Below are 13,927 nucleotides of genomic sequence, written 5' to 3'. Positions count from 1 at the left end.
TCCATTTAGTTTAGGGCGTTAGACTTTTAATCTGGCTTTAAAATTTTAGCCAACGTCAATGTAAAAATGTGGTTTTGGGGGGAGCAGGGAATGGGTTGGAGTGGCAGCTGGCTCCTAACGTGATACTGAAAAACTTGTCTCTGTCTTCCTGGTGTCTGTATATTGGACTGTTCAAGCTATGGGGGGCGGGATATGGGAACGGATGGAAAGTCTGATCCTTCGCTTACCGCAGGCAAAGCTCAGATTGATTTCAGTGGGGCAGGATCAGAGCTAAGGCCCTTGGACCAGGCTACACTGGCCTCTGTGTGGTTTTGAAGTGTCACGTGAACTCCTAGTTTTCCCATATTAGAGATACTATTGTAATGTAATACAGTCCGGCAGCTTGGAAAACTACAGCTGTCTTGCCCAGTGGATCCCATTGAATAGCACTGACTCTTATTTAAAACAAATGAGTTCCCATTTACCCCCATTTACACCCTATTTCCTGCAAGACCGGTGGGATTTTAAGGCCTCAGAACTCTATTTGTCTGTGTTTACTAAATACAAAATTGCATCCAAAAAAACTATGCTAAAAGAATATCAAGTTTGCAAAGTGAAGCATTCACAGGCCAGGAAATTCTGCCTTCCGTGGGTATGCATGTCCTAAATTATACGACCACACAGTTGTTTTCTTGCAACCCCATCTTACGCAGTACACTGGCTGGATGGCAGACACCGAATGGGCAGCTGTTCAGTATTTCCTTATCCCATGCACTGTTCCCTGCACACTAGCCAAAGGCTTCTCTGAAGACAGAATTATTAATTTCCTCCTGGGCTTTTCTGCGGGGCTTTCATCGCAGTATCTCAGCGCTTTACAAACACGAAGGCATTTATCTTCCCAGCATCTCCATGAGGAGGTTTTATTAAACCCGTTCTACACATGGGAAATTGAGGCCCAGAGATTAAAGCAAAAAGTGTTAATTAGCCTTGCGTGCCCAATTTTGAGATGCATCAGACCTGATTTTTCAGAGTATTTAGCATTTTATAGCACTTAATGTGTTCTGAGCAGAACTCCCAGTTGCAATTGTGAGTATTCGGCGCTTCTGCAAATCAGACGTCCCGTGTCTCAAACTGGGTTCCCAGTAAATGAGGAACTGACAAGCCTCCGGGGAAGATGATGGTTTAACTGACTTGCCGAACAGCAAATGGGAACTCTGTGGCAGAGGCAGGGATAGAATCCAATTCTCCGTGCCCCTATTCCATTATCTAAACCGTGAAACCCGAGGCAGGGGCCGTACAGACAACAACCTTCACTGCCCAATCTTGATTCATTCCTAGAGAACACTCTGTCCTGTTCACTGAACAAGCAGTGTTCTGTGATCATGTAGTTAGAGACCGTGTCCTAATACAGATGCATGAGATGGCTGCACGCAGGTGGCATTTTCCAACTTTTGGGTGCGTGACTTTGCAACTTTAATGTTCTTTTAATGGAATTTCCTAAATTAAAAAAAAAAACACAGGTAATCAAGTGGAACTATGCTGACTCCTGACACGGGTCCTCAGCATGATTGGGGTCTCTACAGACACAGCACAGTTCTCTGCTACTTGTAGCAGTAGAAGGCTGTTATCTCTTATACCATCCTTCCCCTAGAGCGACGTCCTGTGCCAGTGGGTTTCACAGCTATCTGCTGGCAGCAGAGGAATGTAGGGACTTGGGAATAAACTGTTCTACAACTGCATCTGGAGGGTAGTGTTCTCTAGTAGTTACAGACCTTCCTGCCCCTGTCTGCCTGAACCCCACCCCCACGTTAGTTCGATTAAGGGCCTTAACTTCCTTGGTTTCCTTTGAAGATCTCAGCCTGGCACTCGAGTCCCTGACCCCTCTTTAGGGAAAGCTGGGGCGGGAGAGGCAGTGAAAACAGTGCACTTTTGTGGAAACACATAGATCTTCCTCTGTTAATTAATTTGACATTTATATAGAGCCTCTCATGCAAAGATCCAGCGTGCTTTGGCAGCTCTCGCAGGCAGGACAGCGTATGTAGGCAGGGTGCCCTTTGTATCAGCTAGCGATGCAGTGACGCTCCACAGACGTCCAGACTGGAAAGGAAGAACAGTTCTGTCCCCAGCTGCAAGTGCAAGAGAGAGAGGAACTGAATGGGGGCGGCTGAATGAAATCCTCATGCTGACAGCTCACACGCGCCTCTAGCACTGGGGGATCAGGGTGGCAGTTGGGCTCTAATCTGAAATACAGCAGCTATGGCAGCCTGACCATGCGGGACTGGGTCAGTGCTAAAGCAGAGGAAAATGACCCCTTCACTGAGTCCTGTGGCAGGCAGCAGCTTTCCCAGGGATCGGTAGAACCATCGGGTGAGAAGGGAACGCAAGAGTCACCTGGTGTAACCCCCTGGCATAAGGCAGGATTTGTTGTGTCTAAACCATCCAGCCTCCTTTGGAAAACCTCCCATGAAGGAGCAAGGTGCCTCCTCCCTGGTCTATCTAGCTGTGGTACTTAGATGGCTCCATCACCATAGATCTGGCCACCTCACGCCCCCCTGTGAGATGGGGCAGGCCATTATCTCCACTTTACTGAGGGGGACACTGAGGCACGTAAGCCAGGGTCACACAGGGTGTCTACGACAGAGCAAGGACTTGAACTGAGGTCCCCTATATCCTAGGTTAGTGTCCTGGACCCTGGACCAGCCTGCCTGTCTTGTGTTCATTCACAGACCACACCTGCTCTGCCCCAGGCCCTGAAGCTGAGGGTGAGAAGCCCAGCAAGGTTCCCTCTCCAAGGCCGTGTTGTGTGATGCAAGATCTTTCTCTCCGGCAGACTAGGCGGGATGCCGCTTGATCTGTTTATATGCGTGGATCGCCGCCATCCCCACAGTGTCTGAGTGATGCATTTAAAAATAACAGTAACAGGCACAATCGCTCTCTTTCCTCCTTCTCAGCCTGTTGGAGAAATAGCTCCGTTTGTTTACAGAGGCAGTTTTAGGGCTGCTGAAGCTATTGCAGGGATGTAAAGCTTCTTTCCTTGAGAGAATTAAAGTGATTGAGCCCGGGGGTCACTCGGCTCAGGTCCTTACCTAGTAGGGTGGGGCAGGATCTAGGTAGAGGCCAGGCTTGTTGCCATTGCTATTTGGACACCAATAGCATGGAGGAACCTTAGGCTGCACCCAGCTTAATAATCAGAGGGCAGGTACCCTCGTTAGTATGTCTGTGTGTGTGTGGGTTATACAGGAGGCTGGTTTTCTCTTTTCACCAGCATCACCTGGCCCAGCTGCTGCGCTGCACCCAGATATGGATCTTAGCTCAGCATTGGGTCCCCAGATTCCACTGCAGCGGCTGTGACCCCTGGCTCCCTTCCCCCTGCTGTACCCAGCTAGGAGTGGGGGGAGTACATCCTGTCCCCACTCCCACCTCGCTTCAACTCCCCTCCAAAGTGCAGCTGGAAATAGCTTTATATTTTAAAGCCGGCTCATAAATATTTGACAGTCCCTGCATCCAGCTCATTGAAGGGCTATTACCATCTGATGTCTTTTTAGCTGGTGTCTGTCCTGCGGCTGGTAGCTCTATAACGAGATCTCGACAGGAAACCATCCCGGTTCCACGCCATAAAGATTAATCAAAACAAGCTGGACTGGGGGGAGGGAGGCAGGGGCTTCTGCAACAATCATTTTTATTTTCCTGGTGTGCGGCTCCAAAGGCAGATAACTAGCAAGGAATGGCCAAGAGGGATGTGTGTCATGGGGAGAGCTAGCCCAGAGCTCCCGTTGGGGAGAGCCCAGGAGCATTGCCAGCTCTGAGCGTCCAAGCATCATGATCGAGGCCCCAAGAAATCCTGAGATTGACTTAAAAATCATGAGGTCTTATTTATTCATCTGTCTTCTTCCTTCTGAGCCTTTGAGGGGGTCACATTTTCCAGCTTTTCTCTGCAACCACCAGGGCTAGAACCATTGTATTTAAATGAAAGCTCAGAGTACCACGTAATCACGTGACTCCAGGAGCTGGGCCTTTAAGGAAAAACAACCAGGGAGCGGGAGTCCCGTGATACAATTGCAAGTGCCGGCAACACTAGAGGAGGGGATAGCGTGCTGGCATGGCTGGACAGTTGCAAACTGAAAGACTGGGAGCAAGATCTTGCTTTGCTCTGGAGCTTGTTTTGTTACTTGTTTGCCCTGTGGTAGCATCCAGAGGCCCTAGGGAAGATCGGGGCCTCATGGTGCTAGAACAAAGGCATCTGAAGCCCGTGTCTGAACAGCTCTTTGTGCATTAAGGCTGGCGACCCTAGCCTCTGCCAGCAGCTCGGGTGCTGGTTTGTGTGAAGCAATCCCCTGGCTGCAACGAAACGGGACTGAGACTCCTCCAGCTCATGTCGCGTGAGAGCCCTCAGACAGGAAGGGCTAGCAGCTCACTAGTCATGGCCAGTGGGGGCTGGAATTGAAGTGACGACCTAGAGGGGGAGGCTGCATTTCCCCTCTTAGCCTCCTGAGTCCTGGGAGTGAGACATAGGCAGAATCCAGGTCGGGGAGTTGGTGAGTTGGGCAGGGCATGCTGAGGCGTTAGCAGTGTGTGGATCCCCCTCTGCCATCTGTGGTCCGTCCGTCACTAGAGACGGAGGGAGGGAGGGCAGCTCGCTCCTCAGAGCGATGCTCAAATGAATCCGAGGCCTTGGCTCCAGCCCAGTGGAAAAACCCAGAGTTGCCAGGTATTTGTTGATGAAACAGGATTATTTTATACATCTCCAGCAAAGCTTTAATCTGCTGCAGGGAGTCTTATCAGAGCAAAAAGCTCCCTTTTTTGGAGTGAGCTGCCCAGGGTGGAGAAGCTGAGCACAGGGAGGAGTGGGCAGCCCGGGCACTGGGGTCAGCAGCAAAGTCAAAAGCCCACGCTAGGTTTGATCTGTACCCCAGCCAATGATGAAGGCAGGTCTGGGGCTGAGGCCCTGGCCTGGGGACCAGGGCTCAATTCTGGGCTCTGCCACGGACTCCCCGGGTGGCCTTGCATAAGTCATTTAACTGCTCAGTGCCTCAGTTTCTCATCTGTAAGATGGAATTAATGATGCTTCATCCAACGTCCCACCTCTTCACCTGCCTGGTCTGGTCACACTGGAAGCTCTTCGGGAGCAGGGATCCTCTCATTACGTACAGCACCTAGCCCAATCGGGGCCCTGGTCTGGGCGGAAATCTGTAAGACAGGTTCTAGATCTACCGTGTGCTTGAGGCCTGGTGCCTGGGAGGTCCCAGTGCAGCGGTGGGGGCCCAGTGCAGCGGTGGGGGCCCAGTGCAGCGGCGGTGCTTATGGTATATTTGAGGGGCTTAGTGGTGGGGGCCAGAGCAGGTTGGATACAGTCAAACTGGCCTGGGGTTTATTGCCCCGGGGACAGTTCATGTGTCTGGTGGCTGCAGCAGACGGGGCTAAGGGCCTGGGTTCTGCCCTGGTCTATCTGAACCGCAGTGACCTGGGCAAGGGAAGGGCTCGCTTATGGCTCTGAGGTTTCAGTGAGTCACCCACCAGACCACCCTGCGCACACGCATGGCCGAGCCATCGCTTCCCTGCCTGCCGGCCTGTCTGGCACCCGGGGAACAGAATTCCCCACGCTCGTGACCCAGCCATTGCGACATAAAGCAGCTGAGGAGCAGCTGGGCACGTTGCGCAGAGCAGAAGCCAGTGGTTCTCAGTCAGGGGCCCAGGGCCACTGGGGGGCTGTGAGCAGGTTTCAGGGGGTCCGCCAAAATAAACCAGAGAGCAGGGCTGGCGTTAGACTCCCTGGGGCCCGGGGCTGAAGGCAAAACCTGAGCCCCAGCACCCTGGGATGAAGCCGAAGCCTGAGCAACTTAGCTACGCAGGGCCCCGGGCAATTGTCCTGCTTGCTACCCCCAAGCTTGGCCCTGGCTTTTATAGGCAGGAAAGCAGTTGCTGTGGCCCAGGTGGGCTGTGGACTTTTTATAGCATGTGGGGGGGCCTCAGAAAGACAAAGGTTGAGAACCTGTCTTAGGGGCTGGCTTCACTGCAGGTAATGTGACTCCTCTCGGCTTGAGTCAAAGCAGCCAAAGTGAAAGGAAACTCATGCTGCTGTGTCCCCATGGGCATCGCGCCGCCCTGCGGGGCGCTAGGACTTCGGGGGGCACATCCCCTGGGGCTTAGGCTGCAGTTAGCTGAGGTGCTCTTTGAATTCCTTCCCAGTGAAGGGGGAGGAGAATGTGTCTGGCCTTCCTGGCACACAGGGGGGATTGTGGGAAGGCTCTGGGGCAAATGGCGCTAGCCAGCATCCACTGGCAGCATGATTGTGTCCACAGCTGACTAGCTGGGCTCCCTCGAGCGGTAGCCAGTAGCCCCAAGGGGCCAGACAGACAGGTAGAAGCCCGACCACACTCAGGTGAAGGGTTTAGTGTGCAGATGAGACTCGAGTTAGGGGCAGCACTTGAATTATAACTCAGGTTAACTTTGCAATGATAACAAGCCCTGGGAGGGGTCCCCCTTGGTCCATGACGTCTCCTGCCCTGCTGCCCGCAGGTAACGGTCTGCCAGTGACACAATTACCCAGCCTTCCGTGGAGCTGTGTCCCATCCTCCCCCTTTGTGCAGGGCTTTCTCTGCTCAGGGCGGCTGAGACTAGGGGTCACCAGTCACTGTAGTGGCTCGTTTGCTGGTTGGCGTTTCTGTCTCTTCTGTGGATGCTTCTGAGCCCCCAAGCCCAGATCAAGCTACACCTTGGAATGCAAGGCCACCCCTCCCTGATCCTTGGGGTTTCAAGCTGGTCTGGCCCCTGTGCACTGAGCCATTAAATGGTGCATGGACCATTAGCTGTTCAGGACAGGCTTGGCGAGGGGTGGGTTTTGCGTGCGTTTGCTTGGGCTGCAGTCAGCTAATTTGACCATGCTTATGTAAACACGCTCTGCAGCCCAGATCAGAGGAGCCTGTGGGCTTGTGGCTGGTTGAGGGGGGTGGAGGGGAGGAGAAGGAATTCTCTGGCATAATCAGGATCCTGTCTCTCCTTCCTTACACTTCGTAAAAATAGACCTGCGGCGAGAGACGTTTTAGAACAATATTCCATTCAAAACGTGCGCCCGGGCCCCCATCTGCCAGCCAGTTCCTGGTGACAGGCTTTCCCTCCTCCACTTGCAGATCTCTTCCCTCCCATCTAGCCTCACAGGGCCCCCCATTGCAGATATGGAGTCCCTGCAGTCCTGTCTGGCAGGTAAATGTTAGCCCCATTTTAGAGATGAGGCAACTGAGGCCCGGAGAGCTGCAGTGACTTGTCCAGAAGGAACTAGTGTTAGGGCTGCAGCGGAAACTCACAGTTCCACTCTGCCATCCCTAGCCTGGGGCTCCTAGAGCCTCTGATGTCTTCACACATCCTCAGCAGTGGGGGTGGGCATGTTGTTCGAAGGGTTTCTTGCCAGCTCGGTCTCAGAGGCTGGTCCTGTGTTGGGTTTGTGCTGCTGGCTAATTGGCACCATCCAGGGTTTTGTTCCTATGAAGGCTTAGCCTGGCCTCGAGAACAGAATGCAACCCACGGGCATCCCTGCTTCCTCCTGCCCCACACTACACTGGCCTGAAAATGCTACTTCTAACCGCCTAGAAACAGCACCTCCAGCTGGGAGACCATCCGACTGCCCTGTCCCCAACCCGAACCCTTGTGTTTCCACTGGGGCATTTCCCAGCGTGCTGCCTCGCCACGATGGCAGAGCTCGCTTGGTCTCACCACCATCATCTCTTGGGGGACCCATTCCATCATGCACCTGTGACCTCCCCTACCTGCTCAGGCTGCCTACCTCTGAAAGGGGACCTTGGGAGAGAGGCCCCAGGAGTGCCCTAAATCAGCCCCTATTCTCGTCTGCTTCTGGACCCCTCCCCGTTTCCTGTCCTCCCTCAGCAAACCTTCCTCCATGTCCTTTATGACCAGTTCCACCTGGAGGGCCCAAAGCCACCCGCTCCCTTCAGGGCAGTGGAGTTTTTCCACCAAATCGGTCCCCAGATGCGCTGAGTTCCTTGAGTTGATTTACGTATCTGATGACTCCTGGGATCCCCCCAGCCCTGCAGCCCTGAGATCCTTTGCCCCCGACCTGGCCCATTTCATCAATTCCACAGAGTTTATGGCCAGAAGGGACCATTAGATCATAGTCTCTCTCCATCTAGCACAGGCTAGGCAGTGTCCCCTGGATATTCCGGTATTAAGCCCAGTAACTTGGATTAGACTAAACCCTTTCAGCCCTTGGGAGACACAGTGGCTGTGTGCCACAAGCAGAAAGCAGCCGAGGCCACCAGGCGTCGATTAAGTGAGACGTGTCCAGATGATGCCAGCAGGCGAGCCACCCCCCATGCTGCAAAGGGAGGCAACTCCCTCCTCTCCCCCATGCAAGATTCCTCCCCATCTGATCTGGGGGGAAATTCCTTCCTGACCCCCCATCTGGTGATCAGTGTGACCCTGAGCATGCGAGACAACTAAGAAAAAGGATTCTCTGGACTGCCTCAGAGCCCGGCCCACCCCATCTCAGCCCTTGATTTCCCTTGGATTCTTTTACCATGGGATGTTGTTCCAGGAAGAAGGATTGCTAGGAAGAGATGGAATTCACCTAACGAAGAGAGAGAGGCAGGCTGGCTAACCTAGTGAGGAGGGCTTTAAACTAGGTTCGCCAGGGGATGGAGACCTGAGACCGGGAGGAAGCACAAGGAGGAAAGTGCAACAGAGGAGGCCTCCTGATTCATCCTGAGAAAGCAGGGCAATCGGCTCATTATCTTAGGTGCCTGTACACAAATGCAAGAAGTCTGGGAAACAAGCAGGAAGAATTGGAAGTCCTGGCACATTCAAGGAACTCTGATGTGACTGGAATAACAGAGACGTGGTGGGGTAACTCACATGACTGGAGCACTATCATGGATGGATATAAACTGTTCAGGAAGGACAGGCAAAGGAGGAAAGGTGAGGGAGTTGCGCTGTATGTAAGGGAGCAATATGATTGCTCAGAGCTCCAGTATGAAACTGGAGAAAAGCCCATTGAGAGTCTTTGGGTTTAGTTTAGAGGTGAGAGCAACAAGTGTGATGTCGTGGTGGGTGTCTGCTGTAGACCAGCAGACCAGGAAGATGAGGTAGATGAGGCATTCTTTGGAAAACAAACAGAAGTTTCCAGATCACAGGCCCAGGTTCTCATGGGGGAGTTCAATCACTCTGTCATCTGCTGGGAGAGCAATACAGCGGTGCACAGACAATCCAGGAAGTTTTGGAGAGTGTAGGGGACAATTTCCTGGTACAAGTGCTAGAGGAACAAATTAGGGGCCGTGCCCCTCTTGACCTGCTGCTCAGGAACAGGGAAGAATTGGTAGGGGAAGTAGAAGTGAGTGGCAACCTAGGCAGCAGTGACCATGAGATTGTCGAGTTCAGGATCCTGACAAAGGAAGAATGGAGAGCAGCAGAATACGGACTCTGGACTTCAGAAAAGCAGACTTAGACTCCCTCAGGGAACTGGGAGGCTAATATGAGGGGGAAAGGAGTCCAGGAGAGCTTACTGAGGGTGCAGGAACAACCCATTCCGATGTGCAGAAAGAAGAGCAAATATTGCAGGCGATCAACTTGGCTTAACAGTGAAATCCTCAGTGAGCTTAAACTCAAAAAGGAAGCTTATAAGAAGTGGAAATTTGAACAGATGACTAGGGAAGAGTATAAAAATATTGCTAGAGCATGCAGGGGTGTAATCAGGAAGGCTAAGGCACAATTGGAGTTTCAGCAAGCAAGGGATGTGAAAGGTAACAAGAAGGGTTTATACAGGTATGTTAGCAACACGAAGGTGGTCAGGGAAAGTGTGGGACCCTTAATGAATGGAGGAGGCAACCTAGTGACAGATGATATGGAAAAAGCTGAAGTACTCAGTGCTTTTTTTGCCTTGGTCTTCACAGACAAGCTGGACATGTCCAAGTTCATGGGGATGGATGCAATGCATCCAAGCGTGCTGAGGGAGTTGGCTGATGTGATTGCAGAGCCACTGGCCATTATCTTTGAAAACTTGTGGCGATTGGGGGAGGTCCTGGACAATTGGAAAAAGGCAAATATAGTGCCCATCTTTTAAAAAAGGGAAGGAGAATCTGGGGAACTACAGCCTCACCTCAGTCCCTGCAAAAATCATGGAGCAGGTCCTCAAGGCAGGGCTGCCCGGGGGTGGGGCAAGTAGGGCAATTTGTCCCAGTCCCCGGGCCTCAGAGGGGCCCCACAAGCCCTGGACCGGCGGCTGTCTGGGTCTTTGGCAGCATTTCGGTGGCGGGGGGCCCTTCAGTTCTGCTGAAGACACGGAGTGACTGAAGGACCCCGCGCCACCGAAATGCCGCCGAAGACCCGGACTGCTGCTGGGTGAGTACAAGCATCGCAGCTTCCCAGCTTTGCCCCAGTCCCCCTGAATCCTCTGGGCGGCCCTGCCTCAAGGAATCCATTTTGAAGCACCTTGGAGGAGAGGAAGGTTATCAGGAACAGTCAACATGGATTCACCAAGGGCAAGTCATGCCTGACTAACCTGATTGCCTTCTGTGATGAGATAATTGGCTCTGTGGATACCGGGAAAGCGGTGGACTTTAGCAAAGCTTTTGATACAGTCTTCTTGCCAGCAAGTTAAAAAAGTATGACTTGGATGAATGGACTATAAGGTGGATAGAAAGCTGGCTAGATTGTCGGGCTCAACGGGTAGTGATCAATGGCTTCATGTCTAGTTGGCAGCCGGTTTCAAGCGGAGTGCCCTAAGGGTTGTTCCTGGGGCCTGTTTTGTTCAACGTCTTCATTAGTGATCTGGATGATGGGATGGATTGCACCCTCAGCAAGTTTGTGGATGACACTAAGCTAGGGGGAGAGGTAGCTACGCTGGAGGGTAGGGATAGGGTCCAGAGTGACCTAGACAAATTGGGCCAAAAGAAATTGGATGAGGTTCAACAAGGACAAGTGCAGAGTCCTGCACATAGGATGGAAGAATCCCATGCACTGCTACAGGCTGGGGACTGACTGGCTAAGCGGCAGTTCTGCAGAAAAGGACCTGGGGGTTACAGTGGACGAGAAGCTGGATATGAGTCAGCAGTGTGCCTTTGTTGCCAAGAAGGCTAATGGCATATTGGGCTGCATTAGTAGGAGCATTGCCAGCAGATCTAGGGAAGTGATTATTCCCCACTATTCGGTACTGGTGAGGTCACTTCTGGAGTATTGAGTCCCATTTTGGGCCCCCCACTACAGAAAGGATGTGGACAAGTTGGAGAGAGTCTGGTGGAGGGCAAAGAAAATGATTAGGGGGGCTGGAGCACATGGTGATGAGGAGAGGCTGAGGGAACTGGGCTTGTTTAGTCTACAGAAGAGAAGAGTGAGGGGGGGATTTGATAGCTGCTTTCAACTCCCTGAAAGGGGGTTCCAAAGAGGATGGATCTAGGGTGTTCTCAGTGGTTCCAGATGACAGAACAAGGAGCAGTCGTCTCAAGTTGCAGTGGGGGAAGTTTAGGTTGGATATTAGGAAACACTGTTTCACTAGGAGGGTGGTGAAGCACTGGGATGGGTTACCTAGGGAAGTGGTAGAATCTCCTTCCTTAGAGATTTTTAAGGTCAGGCTTGACGAAGCCCTGGCTGGGATGATTTAGTTGGGGTTGGTCCTGCTTTGAGCAGGAGGTTGGACTAGATACCTCCTGAGGTCTCTTCCAACCCTGATGTTCTATGATTCTGTGACTCAAAGCGCCGGGAGCCGTTCACAGCGGGTGGTGTGGGCTCCTGGCCGTCAGTTGGCACAGCGCCGCCATTGAAGGCTTTCGTGCTATGTCACCAGAGCTCCCTTTGAATTTGCCCTAGGTTTTTTCCTTCCTGCCCTCACTGTGGCTGAGGACGCGGGGCTCCGCAGGCAAGCGCAGGCCAGGCACACATGCAGGAAGGGCCGAGGAAGCAGAGAGAGGCACAGGAAGGGAAGGGGGGCAGGAGGTGTGGATGACATAGCCCAGGACTTTTCCCGTTTCTGCTTCAAATCCTGGTGAGTTGATGGGGCCCGGCCACAGCACTGTGAATTTCGTCCGTTGGGAGATGAAAGGCCCTCAGTTTCGCTGGGGGAGGGGTGAAGCGGTGCTGAGGGGGTGTTTGCTGGCAGCTGCTGCTGTTGTGATCGGTTAGGGTGAACCCAGTCCGTGCGGGTTATGGCCTGGGGCTCCATGTACCACCAGTCCCACAGTGTTGAGGATCAGGGGGAGGCTGAGTTTGTCAGGCCTCAGGCCAGTTCCTGCTGGTCTGTGGGAAATTGCCACCATCATAGCTGGTGCTGACTAAGCCTCTCATGAGCTGTCTCAGCTGGGAAACCAAGAACTGGCCAGGCCAGGGAGATTGAGCTCCTCTCTTGGCCCACACTGCCACTCCCCCTGCTGTAGCTGCTCTGAGTAGGAAGAGGCAGTGTTGCCTAGTCAGTGGATAGAGCACTGGATGGGACACTGGAGACCTGGGTTATGTTCCTAGCCCTGCCACTGGCCTGCTGGATGACCTTGGGCAAGTCACTTCACCAAACTGTGCCTCAGTTTCCCCATCTGTAAAATGGGGATAATAATTATGACCCCCCCCCCATAAAGCGCTTTGAGATCCATTGATGGAAAAGTGCCATAGGGAGGGTCGGGGCAGAGTTGGGCCCGGCCCTTAGATCCTGATGCATGAAAGGTCAGCCCCAGAAGACACCAGCCTAAATGCTCCCTCGAGGGACATCTCTGGCCTTGGTTCCAATGTGCTCGCCCTGGGTTCTCTCTCTGTAATTACCTTGCCAGCACTCCAGCAAGCTCAGAAAGCCCCTGCCCTGTCTGCCATCTGGGCTGAGTCTATTCCCACCCCCTCCCCGTTCTCCCTCTATATCTCAAGGGGTTCAAGGGATTCCATGGCCCCAGGACACTGCACCAGCAGGGCACTGTGCCCTCTGGAGTGAGGAGCCCCTTCTGGTCCTAGTTCTGTACTGGGGCTGCAGGAATCCCCTTCCCCGGCCCTGATTTCTGCGCAGCCAGGCGTCCCCTCTGATCCAGGGCACGAAGTCACCTAAACTCTGTGTCCTGACAAACTGGAAGCACCGCACATCCGTACACCCACACGCTGTGCTGCCTCAAGGAAAATTGATCTCTCAGCAGGATCATCCCTATCTTCCAGTGGTGCTGGTGAGCGCTAATTGAGGCCTAATTACTGATGAGTGGTTGCTGATAGCAGCCAACTGCCCCACTGAGTTCCCTGCTGCTGTGCTATCCTGTGCGGCTGCTCAGAATCCATCTGCATCACCTGCTGACTGATTTTCCCAGGTGTTCCCGTTTCAGAGCAGGTGGCACTTCCATGGCACCCATCCTTGGAGGAGTGCATAGCTCTTCAGTAATAGCACGTAGCACTTGTGCAAAGCACTTTCCAGACATTAAGCGGCCACGCAGAGCCTGCCTGTGATGCTAGGTCGGTCGTTATCCCCATTTCCTGATCAGGAAACTGAGGCACAGAGAAGTTAAAATCAAATTGAGTCAGTGACAGTGCTGGGAATAGAACCCAGGAGTCCTGACACCCAGTCCCATGCTCTCCCGCCTCTCAGCATGGCATGCTGGGGGTTGCAGTTCATCGGTGGTCTTATCTACATGTTTTTCCTTTCTGCCCTGCTATTGAAACAAAATTGGAAGTTCACTAAGGATCTTGGCTGCTTGAAACAAGATTGGGTGACCTTTGCTCTGGCTTTCATACCACCCTTTGAGCTCCCGCCACACAGAGATTGCTCGCAGGCTCCACTCCCATGGTATGCAGCTTGTACCGTATGTCTAGCCCTGGATGGATGGATCAGAGCTGCACAGGAGCACCATGGCAATGCGATGAATATGGATGATCCTATACCTACCTACTAGGTATCGCTACCCATCAGGTGGAAAGAGTGAATTCTCTGTTGGGGCAAGCGAGGGCAAGTGTGGGTCTGTTTGGGTTGGAATCAAAGGATTGAATGGTA

This window comes from Chelonoidis abingdonii, chromosome 25 (assembly GCF_003597395.2).
Source record: "Chelonoidis abingdonii isolate Lonesome George chromosome 25, CheloAbing_2.0, whole genome shotgun sequence".
Taxonomy (NCBI): domain Eukaryota; kingdom Metazoa; phylum Chordata; order Testudines; family Testudinidae; genus Chelonoidis; species Chelonoidis abingdonii.
Note: the sequence above shows the minus strand (reverse complement) of the source record.